Here is a 19559-nt window from a genome sequence, read left to right as displayed (position 1 = left end):
GAGCTAAATAATTTTCATCTCCTACCCGGAACAATGTTTTTTGTTAATGGTAAGAAACGAAAATATAATCACGGGCTGTGTAGCAGCCAGAACTAGAAGTTACTCTCGGTGCAGCATCACGTCGAAATCCCATCTACGGGTTCTACCCTTGGTATAAGGCTTGCTCGCTATAAATAGTTATTTAAATGGACTTTAAGAGTGCCGGCCAACAAACGGTGTATCAAAATATAGCTCAGTTGGCTGGTCACGGCTTGCGGTCGGATCTCCGCTGATTGGAGGATTATTTGGCACAGTGTCCAAAATAGTCCCCTGCGCACCTCGCCCTCGGAAATTTGCTCTGTCTCTCTCTCTCTCTCTCTCTCTCTCTCTCTCTCTCTCTCTCTCTCTCTCTCTCTCTCTCTCTCTCTCTCTCTTGCTATCTATCTATCTATCTGTCTCTCTGTCTCTCCTTCTCCACGAGCTATTGTGTCTCGCTATTTCTCATCCGCCCCACTCTTTTCCCCTTCCCCCCTCCCCTCTCTCTACCTCTTTCTCGCTCACGCTCTCTATCTCTGTGTTTCTTTTCTCTCGCTTTGATTTTTCCCTTCTTTCATCTCATCTTTAAAGTTGGCCTTTCCTAATGACTCATTGTCCACTGTTTCATCTCAACTTCTTCATCGTTACGGGAGTAAATATTTCAAAGCTAACCTATTTCCAGCGCTAATCGCGACGACAGTAATTCGTCTGTTTCGAAAACTCGTAGATTTGGCCAAATCGTGAAGTCTGTAATTAACCCTAGTTAAAAACACGCCCCGGTTGTCAAACGCCGTGAGATTATATTGTGTGAAATAAATATTATCAGTGCAGACCAACCCCGGTCTTCAAGGTCAATTCAAGCTGGAGCTGGGAAAGAGGAACTTTCACTTGCGAAGGTAAGGATATGAATATGATTAATTTTATTCATTTCGTCTTCTAAACTCATCGCGAAAAAATTGGAGCACCGTTTTCTGTACTTGGATTTTGGTTTAAATTGTTATTTCAATGAAACAATACAAGTAAAGTCGAATTTTACTTTACTATTGTATACATTTCATCTGATGGAAAGAATTTCTACGAGTAGTTGGCAGAAAAATATGGTGAATTTCAGGTCTTATATCTCGTTAACCAATGATCCAATTCGATTGGAGTTAATTTTATTCAAAAGTACGTGGATCGAGCTTCATTTATATATATATATATATATATATATATATATATATATTTTTAATCAGCATCAATCAATAGGAAGCATTGTTATTGATAATAACGTCAACAATCTCGTTCAGTGACAGGTTTTGCAGTGAGCACGATATTTCAAAAACGTTTAAACAAAAATTGAAATTTCGAGATAGTAATATGAAACGGTTTATCGAGTTTTTTCACGATTTCACGTTTCTTCTGTCATAACAACTTTTGTCAGTTAAATGAAGAAGCTGTAAACCTTGGACGGAAAACCGAATTCCACTTCAAACGGTCGCCATTTCGTTGGAAAAGAATGTCAGATAATGGGAAAGAAGATAAAATATCCGTGAATACTATCTCCAAATTTGAAGTAAATAGGTTCCTATCGTGGGCAATGCAAAATATGTCGGTAAGCAAAAGTCAAAACGTTATTGTCAGTAAGAATGCTTCCCAATTATTTATTTCGACGAGAAACTTATTCAAATAAAACTCGTTCTACACATCTCGAAATGAATCTAACCCTAATCGAATTTCATAATTGGTTGTCGAGACATAATGTCCCAGATTCCAGTCACTTTTTCAGTCGACGCCTTGCATAACATACCCTTAAATTATTTTTCTCGGATCAGTGTTATTCTTGATATTTACGAAAGAACATAAATTCTTTCCGATTCGTTTCTCATTCATAAATTCAACTAAGTGAAAAATCCAAGACACTAGCCAATTTTTTCAAAAAGCGCGCCACGCGCTGCTGTTTACCTCGAGAAATGTCAGATTATCTGGCCGACTGGGGAAAGCAGGGATTCATTCAAATTGCCGGTGAATTAGCCCGCGAGCTCTCAAAATCCATAAGATTCAATCAAGCTGGGACAATGGAACTGCGACCTCGCAGCAATTATCATCAACGGAGGCTGCGTTTGATTTATTCACCTGTCCGCACACACGATGCTCCGGGACTCGGTAAACACGTAACTCAATCTGGCCATGCCCCGCATCGTGTCTACGATTCCATCTACCGTATAGATACACGACAAACTACATAAAGCATGAAAGGAATTATTTACTAATTTCAGTCGCCTAGCTGTGCATGAAAATTCTCCACTGCATTCGTAAAAACCTAACTTTCGAATATTTTTTATCAGAAATAACATAGTTTGGATCGGTCCAGATCACTTTGTTTTCATTATATCACTACAGTATTTATCGGATGAATCTTAAATTATATCCAAGAATTTTCATTTATTTTTATTCTTTGACAAAGATTCTGCATCCTTGACTCCAGGTAGATGCACGCTGTTACAGACTTTTATTTTATCTTGTTCGGTTGATTCGGAGAGTTCGTGAAATTTTTGCGAAATTATGCGGACGTTTTTAAAAATTTCACAACGCGTGAAGGCAGAGAAAAAATTTGTAATGTAAAGCTAATTGTTTTCCAGTTCAACTATACTAATTTTCAAACTTTTCCACGTGATTAAATTTCAACGGTATTAATCTGCACCGTAGTATTTTGTTTTAACCTTACTAATTAAAATTTAACAAAATTAACCAGCCATTTCGTTTTAAAGCTAAATTGGTTTATTTCAATTTCATTTTACTTTTCGTTTCTCTACTGTGAATAAATTTCATCGACGATTAAACCTGAAGTCGAGAATAAATAAGCGATGTAGGTGGAAGCAATATTTTATTTCCGCAATCCAAATTTACCGTCCGATATTACATTTTAGAAACGATAACGGCCGGTCCAATAAAAACAAATGGTGAATACGGGGTTTAGAAAGTGAAATCTAACGAATTTTTTAACTAATGAATGATCAATCCGTAGAATTTTCCATTGACTGGGTAAAAATTCATTTTATAATCAAAAAATTGAAAATAGTTTGAGTACGAAGTATTTGGTAGTCATTCAGTTTAGGATACAAAATGGGATATTAAATGAAATTGCCAAAATGCGATGATAAAAAGAAATTCATCACATCAAAGCAAAACTGCACTGATTCTAACAAAGAAACGAGAAAGAAACTCCACAGCGTAGTTGAGCGAATCAATTAGTTAATGAAATCGCGACCACTCGCGGACTATTTTTTTCATCCCTTTAATGGTATTCTGTTTCTCTTTTACTACATTCTCTAATAATTTGACTAATTGCAATACGCATACATCCACGGCACTTACTTACAATTCAGTGGATATTCAGATGTGGATATAATGCAGGCGTATGACGGGGGATGGAAAAGAGGGCGGTAGAAATAGGCGCAAGAGTTCAACGCTGCAGGGTTTGGGGTTGGTGGATGCACGCGTTTCACGGTGTGTTATAAGTGAAAGCCTCCAAGTTTGCAAGTGTGCGGAACGAAGGATACTGAAAGGCAGGTGGAGAACGGCTCTCACGGAAGCTGCGCAGACGATCAATACACCACGTGGTGTCACACGTCAGTCTCACCAACGTGACGTTGGCAGGCCCTCCGTTTCACCCGACTCCATACGGCTCGCTCCGTATAGCAAAATATGCTCCGAAAGTAAGCGGCGTGACTCGCGGAAGGCTGAGCGGCCGACTGCGCATGCGCGAGATATTGAAACTCTATTGGCCGGCGGGATCGTATGTAAGGCAGTGGTGCCAACTTGACTCGGAGCGGGGCGTTAACCTTTAAAGTGAAACGTGTGGTGTTTTGTGCTCGCATGATTTCTTGTTACGTGTATATTTTATGAAAAAAAGGCACACGGCTTCTCCTCACTGCGTGGATAAAAAATTAAGAAAAAAAAAAAAAAATACCATAGGATCTTCGATTAGAATCCTCGAAGATCTGGCCAGGGTTTTTTCAAAATTCGTCGAGTGCCTTAAATGGTCAAATAAAACCAAGACGCGAAAATCACGTTTCAGTTTAGAGGTGAAACTCTCAGGCGACGAGTGGTGGATTGAAATTATGTTGTTACGGTGACTCAAAAGTTTGTCGAGCCTTGCCGAAATCGCGACATTAACTATTACTCAGATCTGCTTGGCCTTAAGAATGCGCATCACTTACGTTAACTCCGTGAACCACGTTTGACAGCCGAAGCTAATTAAGGTGGCCAACCTGCAGAAAAATTCGACGAAGCTCGCGCATGCGCAGTTAAGCGTTGAATCTGCTGACTTTCAGCCCATTCTTTCATCATATACGTGCACGAGTACTTATACAGACGTTTGATTCGAACAATCTATTAGCTGGGTCTAGATACATGTGTTCAACGTGGATACAACAATATGAACAAAAATCTGGTAATCATAGTTGAAATATGTTTGTCACCATATGGATTGGGGGGAAAAATTCTTTGAGTATGATTCCTATTTATTCTATAAAATGATTCAGTTTTACTGGAATTTAGAAAAACTGTATTGTGTCACGAACATACTCATTTGGTACACTGCTACAATACTCTGACCATATAATTGCTTCGAATCGAGCAAATTCAAATAACGTGCTCACGAACATCTTCAAACAATAATGATTCGTCATATTTTGGATTAATTTTCACAGAATTCAATCTAGACTCAATATACCACAAATTAATTATTTAAAACAATTTCATCGGTAACATTAGGAGATGTCTGGCAAAAATTAGTCCTGTCTTTGAATAAATCAGAAGTAGCACGCAACTTTTGAGATCCTTGACTCCTCGATTATAAACGACTTAAACTTTAATAAATTTCAAGGCAATCGTGTCTTCTGCAAACGAAGCAGATCACCTACAGTATTTGTTATTTCTTTTATTTTCACTTTATGCTCGTGTTTTCTGGTACTTTAAGATTTATTCCAACAACAATTGAAAGCTCCATTTCGTAAACTCCTTTTCATCGCATCTTACGTAATACATCAAATATCCTTTGGAATGGGGGAGAAATTTCCCTCACACAATATAATTTACGCGTCACAATATGACGATAATAAAAATCACCAGCAGATCATTTTTTACGTGGGCAAAAAGGCACCGGTATAACACGTCCCAGCGTGCCAAGAAGATATAGAGTGATATACACGTCATTATGCTGTCAACGTCGTCGCAGGCTAGAAATTTCATCACCTACACACCGCGAAGACGGGCGAAAAAATTTTCCACCAGCATGTAAGAGCAATCCATCAGCAATCTCCATCCGGCACTGCAGATTTTCACGGTGATAAAATTCTATTTCAATTTGTTTTCTCAGATAATCTCTATTATCTAACACTTATTCATTTTTAGAGAAACGATTTTACAATATTCATGTCACTTTTTATTCATTGTTATCTACTTTAATTCTCGAAAATTGCGGATTCCGAATATCGTTCGCATCATTTGAATTTTGTTTTATCGTCAACCGATTTTTATCTATCGTATTCGAAGTTTCAGATTATTTTTTGTTCTCCCGATTCTTCCGCTAATTTGCTCGTTGTTATAATTGCTACTATACTCTAGCCTAAATATATTCTACAATACAATATGATCAATGAATCTTCTGAGTTGAAAAAAATCGATTTATAATTTTGGGAACGATGTTCCATAAAAAAAGATTGTGAAAACCCAGAAGAATTTCAACACATGGAGGTAAGAAGTGTTGAAGTTTTTATTTTAAACGCAAAACATGGCGCTGTAACTTTTTTTTCTTACATCATCTCATATCACTTTTCTTTTCTTTTTTTTTTTTCACAAACACTTGAGACCGAAACGAAATTTTTCTTTTCTGAAAGAAAAGGCAGTTTATTTGCCGGCGCTCTTTTTTCTTACCTCGGTTTTGTGAACAGCTTTCGCGCTACAGTGCGTAAGTCGAATTCAAGTCAATATTGATTTCCATTCGAAACCCCCGCATGGCAGTTAGACGTATAATGTTGAAGGTAATGCTGATGAAATCAAATTACTCCACGAAATCGACGGCTGTCCCAAAATACACGTCAATTTAATCTTCCCCGAAAACACTTGCGATCCCGGTGAATTGCCGAAACACTTCCAGACATATTATCAAGCTTAGTAAGATGTAAAGTTTATACAATGTAGGATATGATACCTTAATTCAAAAACTTAAACGGATAGTAGAATCAGGGTAGAATGAATGAAATTGCGAGTTTTTGAGGTACCTACTTGAAAGTTATTTGTGTTGACATTTTTTATTTTCAAAATTCAAGAGAGAGATAAAGGAACGAAAATTACGTCTCTCCGATATACTGAGGTTTAAGAATCTAGAATAAATTATACGTCGTGTTGGGGTCACAGAGTGAAGTGGCCGTGTAACCGATAAAGTTTACAATATTCATTCTACAGAATTGAAAAATAAAAATAGTACTGCAAATTAATTTCAATGAATGCCAAGCAATACAAATTTGACCTTGAAATCTTGTCTGACTTGAAAAAAAAAAATTACCTCAAAACGTAACCTACACTGAGAAATATTTCATTTGTTATTGCAACTAGAAAAATTCAGTAAAACAGGTATCGTTAAAAAAACTAATAGCAACAGTGATCGTAACGAGAAAGAATAGTAACGGACACCAGACTTTCCGGTAAGAGCTAGAAAACTAATTTTCATTTCGTACCCAGTACTATATTTTTGGATTGTGGTAAAAAATGATAATCGTAGTTAAAAATTTCTCCAAGCGGCAGTCAATTTGAGAATGAAAAATATCGAAATCTTGAAAGCAACATTGACCCAGTTCGCAGCAAGAAAGTTCCACGCGTACCGAAAATATATCATCCACCTTGGCGCGTGGGGGGTTGAAGGGTGTCGTGTGTACATTATCGCGGGGCATTTCGGCGTGCCCGTTGAGCGTAATACCTACACGTGTACGCCACGACCCGGGTAAAACAGGAGTTCAGTTCACCCGGTCTCTGGTGTAATTGGATAGAGTGCCGGAATACAACCGTATAACTTCCTGCGCCACGCGGTCCGCGTCATTTTCCAACTTGTATTACACTCACGTGCGATATCGCGGGTTGCACAAGAGTGTCGGCTGATCGTCTGCACCGCATTTATCGAGCTTCGGGACGCAGCGAGGAGGGTGGAAGGCAAGGTGCGAAATTCGAAACGTTTTTTCGTCGTATTCGGATTGTCGCTTGGCGATGCCTCAACTGGCGGAAAGAAATAAAATTAATGCAACCAGGCTTGCAGCAGACCGTTGACCGTCTTTTTTCACGTGTGGATAGTGGAACAGGTATATTATTGATTGTCACAGCTGAACGGGAAAGAGATTTTTTTTTTTCGAAGCTTCGATTTTTTCCGAGAATATAGAATTTACGAATAAAATCATGATTGTATTGGATTGGCTCTAGTTTTAATTTTATTGCAGTTTTGTAAGAGGGGGGATGCTTCCTAATGTAATCGTGATTTTATTCTCAATTTTTCGTTCTCAAACAACAAAATTCACGGAAAAAAATAGGGCAACAAGAAGAAAAAAATAATTTCATGTCAAGCTGTGTAGTATTTTTATTTTTTTTTTTGTTAACCTTTAGATATTAAAGAAATTATCGAATTTTTCATATAAATAATGCTATTTGAGTCACATATATATATATGAATATATGTGTGATAATGTCGATAAAATAAAGTCCTGGAGTCAATTTCGAAAACCTAAAACTTTCAAATACTAAAACCACTGTTGACCAGCGTTATGCTTAATTAATTTATGTGGCTTGAGTAATTTGGGAATCGAAGAATTACGATTTGCCTCCACTAAAATTAAAAACTCAGGTTACGTGATGATAAAATGGTGACGAGAACCAGCTTCTAACGTCATGAGGACATTTTCCAATAATTTTCCCTCTTCCTATTTCGGCCAGAATTTGACTCAAACTTGAAAATTGAAAGCAGCGATTTATTTTTGGGTCTGTAAAAGGTTTACCGGTTTCACCTCGTCTCGTGAATTTCTGAAATTATGATCTCAATTATACATTTGAAAATGCTTCATTGCTGGCTTTTCAAGATCTTGCAACATGGCAACCGCGTTTCAAAATATTTTACGTTTGCGTCGTTTGATCGATTTTTTTGCGGTAAAAGAAGATTGATACAGAAAATTTTAGTGGAGTTGGAAATATTCTACCTTACGCAGACAATTCAATTTCTTTCCATTTGGCGAGTAAGTTATTATTGCAGGGTTGTAGAAGATTTCGGAAGATTTCAAAAGACTACAAATCATTTCAATGTGTTTCTGTAATTTCGAAGATTTATTGAAATAGCTGGAATTTTTGAAAATTTCAAATCATTCGAAGAATGAAATGATTCAAAGTGATTTGTGTAATTAGTTTCTGGGAATTGGAAAAAAATTACACGTGATTTCAGTGATGCCCAAAATTCAATGATGCTTGCAGGATTTCAAACGTTTTCAGAAAAATTAACAATCTGATTTTGTATTAGGTTTCAAAGTGTTTCAGCAGATTCTATCAGATTTAGAAATATTTTGTCTGCGATTAATTGTTTTCTAGGAATTGAATAAATCGTCGGATTTCATCAATTTTACAACAATTAAAATGATTTTCGAAAAATCTATCGATTGATTTTTGACGATTTCCATGGATTCCAAAAGATTCCATGAAATTCGGAAAGATTCATGCGAGATTTCAAATATTCAACGAACCCGAGTGGCTTTCAATCATTTAAAAACATTGAATGTATAGTTCTCACGTGCATATTTACAAAGATTTCATAAACGCTATATTAAGGTTTCGAATGAAACCGCAGAATGTTAAAAGATGTCATCGACTATGCATGACTCAAATTTATAAATCGATCTACCGTTCACAATGTGGGCATCTATTCCTTGAATATCAAGCTAGTTGAAGTTCACTTGAAATATTCACAACAAAATGTCTCCCTTCTCCTTTTTTTTTCGTTAGATTTTTTCATGGGTTTATTTTTTCCTTTTTTTTTTCTTAAGCACAGTTTTCAGTTGGACGGATTCCTCTGTCTCGCGGATGGAGAGAGAGAAAGAAAAAGAGGAAGATAGACAGAGAAAGAGAGAGAGAGAGAGAGAGAGAGAATGAGAGGGGCTCAATGCTTGTAGCCTGTATTCGTGCGTGTTTTTTCGAGTGTTGGAATGGAGTCTGGTTTTCATTCGGACGGATTTTCCGGAATATCCGCGGCAAGATTCCCGAGATATGAATCATTAAAGTCAAGAATCAAGATGGTATTTGAGAATGCGAGATGCCGCGCTTTCCTTTCACCCTTCGTCTACCCTCCGCATCTCGGCGAAGATTCGCTATCTCCGCAGTCTCTCTTACTCCTCTTTCAAACTCTCTTTCTATATCTCTGCACAAAATTCAACCGCAGTTCACATATCCGCAGGAAAGATATTCGCATACTTGAAAAGTGAAAAGGCGTCGGATACTTGTGAAAAAACAGACCTGAGTGATCCTTAAGAATATCCAAATACATTACATTTCATTCGCATCGCTATTTTCGGTGCCAAATCAATTATTTTATTCCATTTTATCCAGAAGTAGTTCACGCTTCAACAATTTATACCACATTAAGCACAGATCAGCTTTATTTCATTAGAAATCGAACTATCATATCAATATGTCTAGATCCATTGATCCGGTAAAGATATTTAATTACAGTACATAAAAAGTAAATTATTTTTCAGACGCAAAAAAACTAATCCTTAAATTTGTAAATTCTGTTCACGTAATTATTTCACTAGCATTTTGATCCAGCGAGACGAAAGAAACGGCAGGGATTTAGGCAGCAGATTTCAAGATTACCTCAGCTAGGAATTGAATTCACAAAATTTCAAAAGGTTAAGTCCTCCTTTTATAAACAAATACCTCGAAAGAACATTTCCGCAGAATTTCACGCATCATTCAAGATTTTGGAAATATCAAAACATTTTGCAAGTCTAATTATTTCGAAAATTCAACGACATGTATGCGAATCAACCAACGATTTCCTGAATTTATGAGATTTATAAGGCTGTCAAAATTATCGAAGAAATGCAAGAAATTTGAAATCACTTTAGCTTATTCCAAAAAAAAAAAAAAAAAAAAAAAAAAATGGTGTTACTTCTAATTTCACAATATTCTTCGCCTTAAAATTTCACTTGATTTCATCGATTTTATAAAATTTTCGCGTAACTTTAGTTATCTTTTACGCCTTGAAAAGTTTCATAAGGTTACAAAAATTCCTGCAAGCTGTCAGAAAACTCTAAAATATTTAATGCGGTTTCGAAATATTAAAAATTAATTCACGTAATCCGATTTTGCACATTTCATGAATTCAAGTGTTCTCAAAAAAATTTCACAGTCAATGATCATGCACTCAAGATCTTCACAACCGTTAAATTCGCTTCAAAAAAATATATCAGCAAAATAATTACAGCTGCATAACGTATAAATATTTATTCAAAAATGCCTCTATCTCGTTGAAAAAACGACTATTATAAAAAAAAAAAATGTTAACAATTGTATTCGACGTATTACATCAGCATGAAAAATCCTCTCTCAATTTACCAAATCTCTTTTTCCCCAGCCGCTTATTACTTAATCCTCTCGTCTTTTATCTTCCCCTTTTTTCTTCTCAAACGCTCCTCTTGTTCGGCCGCAATTAAACCGCAAATTCATTTGATCGTTGAGCCGAACGGATATCTAGCTGGAATAATTGATCCTGCTCGATATATGTTTGATGACAGCTGGCCGGTCCTTCGGGTGGATTATCGGCACGCTTGAGTGGATCAGAACAACTCGAATATTTTTACGTCCGGTCCAAGCTCGCGCAAGCTCATTCATCGGTGAATCCGATGCATAATTCTCTGTGGCGACGCTCAAGAGATCAGAATTAAGCTCTTGCTCCGAATTCAGCGATCCGCCGAATTTATAAACCGGGCAGAAACGTCAAATTAACATTAATGATTGAACAGTTAGACTGAAACTTGAGTTTCTAAATTTTTATTTAAAGACTCTCACCGTGTAGTGAAGAATAAATTTGACATTCATGAATTTAAAAGCGTAAACTTATTCGTTAAAATTTAAAAATTCTCTGGCGAATCTTCTTCGATGGAATAGAAAGAGAGAAAAAATCGTCTGAGATAAGTTTTAGAGAATTCATTGTCGAACCTAAACTACAATTCGTTAAAGTTGAAAGAATGACATATTTCTTGGTAAAAAAGAAAATACCGTGAAAATGCAAACTCTCTGAAATTACTGAGAATTAAATTTTTTTAGTTTCATTCGATGGAGTTAAAATTGTGTTCTCCGACTTCCTTCTTACTTTTTTATCAGAATCGAATTCAAGTCGACTTGCAACTCTTTTGAAAGTGAAACTTCCGTCACTTCTACCTTCTAAGTGTTAAGATGTAAAAATTTTCAAAATAAGCTAGACAATCAACCACAAATATACATAAACACCAGAAAAGTTTGCGTTATTTGAATTAGATTCGCAAGAAGAATTACGTATGCATCAAATTAAGGGCATATCCTTATTTACTTTTCTCTCATTCCGTCTTGTCATCGCTAATTTGCCATCTCTTGAGATTAAAAAATGTAAACTCCCACGTTTGTTAAAATGTTTGTTTGGGTTTGTTCGAACCCAGCGATTTTCTTCCTAACGATTAAATACCTTTCACGGTATTTGTTACGTCGCAATTAAGGGGCACGCCTAGTTTGACAGCCCAAAAAAAGGCGATTTTTGGGAATTAAAAAAAAAAAAAAAACAACTCTCTCAATTATTTTAAAATTTTAAGGATATATTTATACATATTTTAAGAATACACAGTAAAATTTTTGAAGAAAAAAATTAAATATTTTTCGAGTTGCACGCGATCTCCGACGGCGCTGAAAAAAAAAGGTCCTCCACTGCTGCAGTGATTCCGGCCTTCGCCGTGGATGAAACCTAAAAAAAAAAATTCTTGTTAAGCTGGAAGATATTGTCCGTACAATGACCTACCAGTTTTTTGATCTGATCAAAAATCGAATTTTGGCAGGCCAAAAACGACCAAAATTTTGGGTAAAATTCAACTTTTTTTTAAAAAACGCCGCCATTTTGTCAATTTTTAATTTTTTTTCGATCGTAGGTCATTGTACGGACAATATTTTCTAGTTTAACAAGGATTTTTTTTTTAGGTTTCATTCACGGAGAAGGCCGGAATCACTGCAGCAGTGGAGGACCTTTTTTTTCAGCGCCGTCGGAGATCGCGTGTAACTCGAAAAATATTCAATTTTTTTCTTCAAAAACTTAACTGTGTATTCTTAAAATATGTATAAATATGCCCTTAAAATTTTTAAACAATTGATACAGTAGTTTCTTTTTTTAAATTCCCAAAAATCGCTTTTTTTCAGGCTGTCACACCAGGTGTGCCCCTTAATAATCATGAGATAAAATGTTCGTCACCATGAGAAAGAAAATATTTTTTTCTTATCAAAATAAATTCTCCACGTGATCGCTGACAATCTTTGGGTGCGTATAAATCTCTCATTTGTTAAAGTTAATCTTCAATGAAAGCCACAATTAGCTGGCATGTTTAACGCCCTTATTTTTACATCAATAACGCGAGTGGGTGTAGTTAGCTAATATTTTCGTGACCGCCGCGTGTATAGAACTCGAGTTTTACGAGCGAGTCGTAGTTAAAAGAGTCAACTTTTACCGCAGCATTAAAGTTGGTCCGGTCACTTACCAAATTTCCCGTGCCCGCTTTCTTCCTCCTCCTTCTGCGCTTTTTATACCCTTCTTTCAACCTGCAAGAATCGTATAGTGTATAATATACTCTTAATGTTTTTCACCGACGTGAGTGCAGCTTCTTTACGATCCGAATCATGGATTTATATTTGTAACCGGCAACTTCTTAACGGGTAAACTTAGGTAACGCGTAAAAGAATGGCATGTTTTTTTTTTTTTTTTTTTTTTTTTTAAGATTTCAATCGAATGATATAACGAATGTATAAAAAATTTCTAAGGAAAATCAAATTTCTCCTGGAAAAATTAATGCTTACGTTAATTTTGTAATCACAAATTGAACGATTTGATTTTCTCTAGTCATGTGCGAAATGTGAAAATGAAATAAATTTGATTTTGCATTATTTTTTGAACATTCTGATGAATAAAGAGAACTTCGATCGACTTTTTTTCCACGTTTTTCGCAACATACAGAGAATAAAGATGTGATTGATCTAGCCCAAAAATGCTTGTATGGAATTCCAAAAAATTGGCCAAAAAGGTAACACAAATGTCAACATTTTCTGAGAATTTGCGATTTTTTAGCTGATAATTACGGCAGCGGTAAAAAAACGATTAAGAATCCCGAAAAACCAATGCTTTTCTTATGGGAAAAAGCAAGTCTTCCTAGGCGTGGGTAAATATGGAGGGAAAAATTTTTACAAATTCGAACATTTTTTTAAAATTATTTCGAACCAACTTGGGGGCGAAACACCATTAAAATTCGATTTTGCCCTTCTTAAGGACAGTTCTAATATACATACACATTGTATCACAAAGGTGCGTATTTAGTGTATCTTCGATCCTATCGATCCTCTCCTTCGGGACGACCTACGACCACCTCTAACCGGCGACGCTCATCAGTCAGATCACAACACGCTCACGCAACGTGACAGATTTGGTCGAATCTCGGAGTCAAGTGACGCAGTGTTTGGCGATGCGCCTACGCGTGTGGAAAACTAACATTTGATCGATATTGTGACATCTTGTTGGAATAACCGCTGTACCTAAAGGTAATAAAATAGATAATAATCTCGCGTGTAGCATCGTACGTGGCGACTTTTATATTGTTCCTTTTCCGCTCCTACTTCGCACATCCCTTGAGACTATCGCCAAAATCTCGTTCAGTAATCGTGCACCACCCTCGGGCCAAATCTCGGAGCTAGCTGGCCGGAAAAACTCTTAGTTTGATCCCGGGCTACTAGGTAAAGCAATTCATACCCGACTTGGCACCCAATCAATTTAATGGCTCGAGGAAATGTGAGGTTTTGTGCAGGCGAGCCGAATTTTCCGGCACGTATTTATTTGCCCGTCTTGTGCTCCTGGACGCTTTCGAACCACCGTCTTATCGACTGCGGAGAGATTGTGACGTTGCGATGTTTCGGAAAAGAATAGTTTGCAATTTTTTACCGTGGCATTCCCTGAAAAGTTTATTCAGCTTAAGAGAAAGTTTTCTTCAAAGATGAGCGTTCTACGTTCGGTTGCTCGGCTGATTTTTCACATTTTCACACTATTGTGAATTTATAAGCAATCGCAAATGACATTTTTTTTTTTATCGCCCATATCAATCACAGTATCAATTTACGTCACAAAGAAGACCCACGTTTGCAATATCAAGTATTTATATGACGAATTTTTCATTATTACTTCAATCTCGTAAAACAGTTGTAATTTAATATGAACTTTTGATCTAGGAGAAGAAAATTCCCGGTCGACACATTGTTGTGTTACGGATCGTGATCTTTCGGTTGAATGTAAATGTCGGGAAAAAAAATAATAATTGAAGCGCCACGACGTGTTTCTTCACAAATTCAAAGACATGTGAAAGATAGTGAAAAATGAAACGGACGCGATCTTCCGCGTGACATCGAACGCTCGTCTTTTGACAGAATTTTTGTCTTCTCTTAAACAAAGACCCTTTTCAGAGGGTGCCACAGTGGAATACCGTATATTATTTTTTTTCCAAAACGACGGGTAAAGTACACGCGATGAAATCTGGAGGCCCAAGTATTTCATGCCAGGATTATTTATCAGGGGGAATCTGCGGACCGTTGGAACATTTGGCGACGTGACACGCATGCGGCAAGTCCAATTACTCTCACGCTGCTCTACAGGTGGTTTGGAAAATCGGCGATAATTCCCCCCGCTTGACCGCCACCCTCGTCCCAAGCCGAGCTCTAATCTATTGCGTAACCCAACTTCAATCCCTTAACCGACTTTACTTGACCAGCGGCAGCTCGAGCGGATTACGAGGCATCGGAATCAGCCTCTAAAATCGCCAACAAACGCCGCTGCAGTTTATTAGAATTTATTCGAGCGCGGAAATATATTAAACGAATTATTTTGGAAGGCTGAAATTGAAGAATATTTCCACGTATGTGCTTAAATTTGTCTCACTTGAAAGGCGTGTGAGTTAGGATTCTTACTCGTGAAGGATTGTTAATTTATTTCCGATAGAGTGTGTCGCGTGTGAAATAAGAATTCAGCGGAAATCTGTTGATGTGATATTGGATTTATTTGAAAGTTGCTTCTTGGTGAAATTATGTGTAAACCGGTTAGCGATATAACTCGAATTTTCTAAAATCATTCGATATATTGTAATATCGATGGGATATGCGCGAGTCACGTCAAAATTTCTTTTAGAATCCACTGCGATCTGTTGTGATATTATTCAACACTACAAATCCGAGGTACTATGTTCGACATATATAATATCAATGTTGAAATCAAGCAAAATCATTTGGAAGTTTTTTTTTTTAACGTAAACTGTGAAAGCTTATTAAATTGTCATTCAAATTTCATGGAATCTACGAAACCATTTGAAATTATTTTACATTTACTAGAATTTGCGAGAACCGTTCCCACGAAGTTAGTTTATTGAAATTCCGAGAGATCAATAATGGATCGTATGTGAAATATTCGAAATCCTTTGCTATTTCATCAAATTTGTAACAATCAAAATATTCAATTGAATTGTATCATATCTAAGATCCTTAGCCTTCACTTCAATGAAATTATGAAGATCCTTGCTAGTCTTCAAATTCCGTTGAAGTTTTCGAAAATTTAATCAAAATTCTGAAAATTGGTAAAATACGACAACATCCTTTGCAATCTTCTGAATTCACATCTTTGATCAACTTTCGAAATCATTTGGAATCATAGAAATTTTGTGACATTTTGTGTAACTTCTCGAAGTCAACCAAAATTGACTCGAATCTTTTTAGTGCAAAGTACGCGAAACTTCGTTGTAATGCGAACTTATTCAAAATTCTGTGTAATAATTTGAAATCAATCAAATAATACGAAATCTAAATAATCCAGAAATCTTTGAAATTTACTTTGCACACAAATTTCTGTTGAAGCCATAATTGAACCTGATGAATTTCTCCAAACTTTTTTGAGTAAGCCTTCGGCTCCTTCTTACAAATGCGACTCCGGAATTCGATTTTTTTTATTTAAAAATACAGCAAATGCGACATTTGAGATATTTTCTACAGATTTTAATCGGTCTTGGGTAATTTAAATTCCGTTCTCACAATTTCGACTGGCTTTAGATTGGATTTCAAATCTGGTCTACAGAATCGATACGATCAAAAATCAGTTTCAGTGAGTTCACGTAAATTTGGAACGTTTGACAAGATTTAATGATTTTATTTCCGTCAACTTTGAAAAGGAATTGCTGCTTAAATGGGCTCATCTAGGAATGAGTCAAACTGTTCAGATCATAAAAAAAATCTCAACTGTTAATGAAATTCCATAAAACAAGCATTTCCCTGCCTATTCGAATTGATTTTACTTATTTACCATCGTTGTTCGCAAATAAAATTTCTGTAAATATTCCGAATAGTTTTTCCCTATTTCCTCACGGAGAGAATAGAAGAGCAGATCATACTCGAAAAGGTTTCTAGTGAAATCTGCCTCTTTGTTTCAAAAATAGTCAAAACTGCTCTGTGCGGACTAAAATCTGTTACATCAATTGTAAATTTTTTTACCAAAGTCCCGTTTTTTCTGCGGTTCTCCAATGAAATCCCCCCTTTTATTCTCTCTCTGTGGGCTTTTCATCCTTGACCAGGCACAGCGATTGTCCTTCCCGCATCCGGCAAGAAAATGCGTGACACCTTTGCACCTCGAGGACGCAGGGAAGGAGAAACTCGGTCGTCGGGTCAGACTTGGACGGTTGTTCCAGGGTGCGTACAGGGAAAAAGTTGGCTTGGTTTTAATTAAAATTAATGAAATACTGGCTTCGAGGGAGAGTGGGAACTGAGTAACGTATATTATAGTGAAGGCTGAACGCCGTGGCCGCAGTAATTGGAGAGTTATACGACGCCGTAGCCGCTGTGCCGCCGTTAACACTTTTATACCCCATAATACCGCACGTTTCTCTTCCGCGCGCGCTAAATTTTGAAAAGTAACCACCGTCAACCCCAAGCAGCGTTTTCCCCCGACTAAATATGGCTTATAAATGCCGTCCGCAATATTTTCACGGTGGGATAACTCGATGGAAGAACTGTGTGAAACTACAGAAAAATCTCCCTGTCTCAGATGAATAATGCTGATTTGAAAAATTGTGTAAAATGAGGAGAGAATTTGAAATATTCACCCTTAACTTGGACACTTTCTATCTTTGAACACGTAAAATTTTTTTACACTAGCGCGAAGTCACTTGAAAAAGTTACTGCAATTTGATAAAAATTTTTAGATACAATCGTTTGGGAAATTTCGTGTTTTTTAATAAAACTTTTATCGCTTTACTGACCTTTCATAAATCGATATTCCGATGATAATAATGAAAAATAAATTTTTCTTTTCAAGAGCGATGATTCGCAGTTTACTGTAAAATTCGCAGACTGCTTGAGCATGTGCGGTAAAGAAGATGCCGTAAAAAAATTCTAACCTGTACAATTACGCTATTTTTTTTTTTTTTCTGTGTTTTGCTCACCCTATAACTCTATTCGATACTAATCTGCAGCTGTGATTCTGTTTTCATGGAATCACTCATGTGCTCAAGAAATCTGTCCATCTGTCAGAAGAATGGAGAGCGTCGTTGATCTTGAAGAAAAAAAAAAAATGTTTTTCATCATTCTAAATTTAAAATCAATTTCATAAGATTGGTAATAGTGTGAAACGAAACCACTCTGAAAAAATGTACCATATTCAATGAAATAGGATTGAGTATGAAATTAACATTCCTGCACATCTAGATATTGAAATTATGTGGGATGTGTTTTTCGAATTTTCGTTCTATTCGTCATTTCACATACGTCAAATGTATTTTCAAGCTACGGGGGATAGAGTTTTATAATTCTGAACTCAGTATTAAAACACTTTTGCAAGGATTCTCATGAAATTTTCAATAGATGTCAGTGCAGTTTGCAAAAAAAATTTAAGAAACAATGTCAAGAACGAACAGACGTGAAAATTCTTTGGAGGTTTGCTTGGATTTTGACACATTTATACTAAACTGTACAATTACTATTCATATCGACGTTTATTTGTGACGTTTTTTCTAAAACATGCCAAAAAAGGTCGCGAGTGTCAAAACGTTGCGATAAGTATCCAATTATGTCTTCCCCATCGTATGACAAAAATTTTATCGTTATGCTACATCATGAAAAGACAATAATACACTATACGATACATGCATAATATATAAGTTACGACGGCGTGTTTTACGCTGGGTAAATTTTATTACAGGGATCAAACTCGGTTCACGACCACTAAATTTCTATTTTACGTGCTGCCGGCCGCAATGTCACTAATATATACATATACCTAAACATGTACATGTGCACATACAGTATACACGCACGTATCCCCGAGTTGACTCAATAAACGATGCAAGTATAGTACAAGTCGCTTTCACGTCCCCCAAATTTCGAGAGAAAAGACACGGCAACGTTCGGCAGAACGTGCGAATAAAATATGACCATTCGTGTCACGCAATCCAGGTGCAATAAAGATTTTCGCAAAGAAAATTTCCATCATTTGATAAAATTGCGTGTAGTCTTGCGACTTGGGGCGTTGATAAATTCTTTAACGAAAAACTTATCGACACCCTAAATATGGGACACCATAATCCTTATGATTCATTGATTAATCACAGAAATGGAAAGTGTTATGCCTTGGATTTGAATGACATAAATTTATTTCTATGCATACTGCATTGTGTACACAAGTTGAAAAATACACTTACAAGTTGGTAAATAAATCGAAAACTTTTAGCTCGTCCGCATCGTCGTCTGATTGCGTTTGCTCACCGTTCGTATCGTGTATTATAAGCAAAGATATATGTCCTATGGATCATTCCGCGTGAATTCAATTGACCTGAAAATATTCTCAGGTTTTTATTTCGAATTGAATTTCGCATTTTTCTACTTCCGTTTATTCTATATCCCACGTCAGTTTATCTTTTTAACATTTTTCAACTTGTAAGCTTTTACTTAGTTCGCGTTAATAAACGGTAATTGTGAGAGAACGTGAAAATATTTTTTTTTAAGAATTTTAATTCTGAAAAAAGAGATTTCTTTCCCAATTACACTATTGATCATTGACAATTATTTCACTCTCAGACGATATTTACCTCGCTTACAATTTCTACGTATCATGCGTCTACGTACCACGTAGGTACGTAATAAAAATTCATGAAACCGTATAAATACGTATAGAAGCAAAAGTTGATTTGAAAAACTACGATATTTTTAAATTTTTCTCAAAATTGTAA

At 36.3% G+C, this 19559-nt stretch overlaps 1 protein-coding gene across 1 annotated transcript in view; it reads left to right on the top strand.

Moving 5' to 3' along the window:
• The first annotated feature begins 652 nt into the window (after positions 1-652).
• LOC124304066 (poly(rC)-binding protein 3) overlaps positions 653-19559 on the top strand; it is a 122422-nt gene continuing 103515 nt past the window's right edge. Inside the window, exon 1 of the mRNA XM_046762021.1 lies at positions 653-911. The gene's annotated coding sequence lies outside the window, so the exon portion shown is untranslated. The remainder of the gene's footprint in view (positions 912-19559) is intronic.

This window comes from Neodiprion virginianus, chromosome 4 (assembly GCF_021901495.1).
Source record: "Neodiprion virginianus isolate iyNeoVirg1 chromosome 4, iyNeoVirg1.1, whole genome shotgun sequence".
In the NCBI taxonomy this organism is placed as follows: Eukaryota; Metazoa; Arthropoda; class Insecta; order Hymenoptera; family Diprionidae; genus Neodiprion; species Neodiprion virginianus.
The sequence above is the reverse complement of the archived record's forward strand: the minus strand, read 5'-3'. Positions and strand labels throughout refer to the sequence as shown.